Source organism: Colobus angolensis, unplaced genomic scaffold (genome assembly GCF_000951035.1).
Source record: "Colobus angolensis palliatus isolate OR3802 unplaced genomic scaffold, Cang.pa_1.0 Scaffold97, whole genome shotgun sequence".
In the NCBI taxonomy this organism is placed as follows: domain Eukaryota; kingdom Metazoa; phylum Chordata; class Mammalia; order Primates; family Cercopithecidae; genus Colobus; species Colobus angolensis.
This window is the reverse complement of record NW_012123709.1, coordinates 6990749-6993049: the sequence shown is the minus strand read 5'-3', so window position 1 is coordinate 6993049 and position 2301 is coordinate 6990749. Positions and strand designations below refer to the sequence as shown.

General features: G+C 42.4%; 1 protein-coding gene across 1 annotated transcript in view; it reads right to left on the bottom strand.

Moving 5' to 3' along the window:
• Positions 1-2301, bottom strand: part of KATNBL1 (katanin p80 subunit B-like 1) — a 28581-nt gene that overhangs the window by 2664 nt on the left and 23616 nt on the right. The window lies entirely within an intron of this gene.

The following is a 2301-nucleotide window of genomic DNA, read 5'->3' as shown; positions in this document are numbered from 1 at the left end:
TGGTCTCGATCTCCTGACCTCGTGATCCGCCCGTCTCGGCCTCCCAAAGTGTTGGGATTACAGGCTTGAGCCACTGCGCCCGGCCTTCACATTGAACTTTTAATCACTCAATATTGTCCTCAATAATAAACGGTACCTTAAAGTCATATTCACAATAAAGCTTCTCCCTTTGTAAAAAATTGACTGTGGCCAAGTGTGGTGGTTCCTGCCTGTAATCCCATTACTTTGGGAGATGGAGGTGGGTGGGTCACTTGAGGTCAGGAGTTCGAAATCAGCTTGGCCAACGTGGTGAAATCCTATCTCTACTAAAAATACAAAAATTAGGCAGGCATGTGTGTAATCCCAGCTACTCGAGAGGCTGAGGCAGGAGAATCACTTGAACCCAGGAGGCAGAGGTTGCAGTGAGCCGAGCTTTCCACAATGCACTCCAGCCTGGGTGACAGAGCAAGACTCTGTTTCAAAAAAAAACAAAAAAGATTCTGATTGAAAGTAAATTTCAGTCATAAGGAACAATCATTTTTTAGTTCTATAGAGAATGCAACACCCCTTTAGAGTAAGGTAATACTGGTCATGTATGCTCTAAAAACCTAAAACAACAACAAAAACCTCCTAGGAAATTGATTTGTTTATAAGATTTTCATCATTAAGAATTCTATAGGCCAGGCACGGTGCCTCACGCCTGTAATTCCAGCGCTTTGGGAGGCTGAGGCAGGCAGATCATGAGGTCAAGAGATAGAGACCATCTTGGCTAACACGGTGAAACCCCATCTCAACCAAAAATACAAAAAATTAGCCGGGCGTGGTGGTGGATGCCTGTAGTCCCAGCTACTCGGGAGGCTGAGGCAGGAGAATGGTGTGAATCCGGGAGGCGGAGCTTGCAGTGAGCCGAGATCATGCCACTGCACTCCAGCCTGGGCGGCAGAGCGAGACTCCGTCTCAGAAAAAACAAAAACCAAAAAAACAGTTCTATAGAGTAAAATCCCACACGGTGGTAACAAACTTGGTTGATATATCATTTTGCTTCTATTTTTGAAGGTATCTGAGACCTTTTTTTTTTGGCAGGGGGGCCATGGTCTTCCATAGCAATGGCCAGAGTTCCTTTGTGGCTGTCACTTTGACAGGAGATAAGCTTCTGGTTGGTCACTGTTGGTTATCACTCCCATTTGCTTTTCTTCCCTCAGCTAGATTCATTCCCTGAAAGCATCTGTCTCTTGTAAGATGTGAACTTATGATCTTGGAGTAGAAACCAGATTATCCCTCAAGGATACCTGGGTTTGCCCAAGCCTCTGTTTCCCTTAGCATTGTATTTATTTTTCCCCTGAATTCTAAGTAGTTGTTTTGTCTACGAGAAAAATTTTGTAACTAGGTCCATGACATAAATCCTCTTATTTAGAAATATATATATATTTAAAACCAAAGAATGCTTTTTATATTCCTGACTAATGCCCATTTATGATAGCAGTATGCCCAGTAATAGAGTAAAAGTATTTCTGAATTACAATTTTTTCTTCAATTATTTTTTAACTACCAATGTTTTTTCTTTTTTTTTCAGACGGAGTTTCACTCTGTTGCCCAAACTGGAGTACAATGGCTCGCAATCTCGGCTCACCACAACCTCCACCTCCCGGGTTCAAGCGATTCTCCTGCCTCAGGCTCCCGAGTAGCTGGGATTATAGCCATACGCCATCACACCCAGCTAATTTTTTATATTTTTAGTAGAAACGGGGTTTCACCAACCAGGCTGGTCTGAAACTCCTGACCACAGGTGATCTGCTTGCCTTGGCCTCCCAAAGTGCTGGGATTTCAGGAGTAAACCACTGTGCTCGGCCTAACTACCAATGTTTTCTGGAGTTTAAATATTAAAATTCAAACTAGCAATTTTTACTTTTTCCTTTAAGAGATAAATCAATAAAGACCAAAGTCAAATTCACTGTGATTTAAATAGTTTACCTTCTCAAAAAGCATAACATTAGCAAAAGTAAAAATTAATCTCCAAAACCATTTAATTGTGTTCCTTATCCCTTGTATCCTGAGTTCCTCATCTTGTTTTCTGATGCTTTCCTTACTGGATTCTCAAAATTTTTTCAAATATTTTTCTCTGATTAAAACTCTCTGTAAATATCCTCTAGCATGGCCGGGCACGGTGGCTCAAGCCTGTAATTCCAGCACTTAGGAAGGCCGAGACAGGCGGATCACGAGGTCAGGAGATCGAGACTATCCTGGCTAACATGGTGAAACCCCGCCTCTACTAAAAAATACAAAAAGAAACTAGCTGAGCAAGGTGGTGGGCGCCTGCAGTCC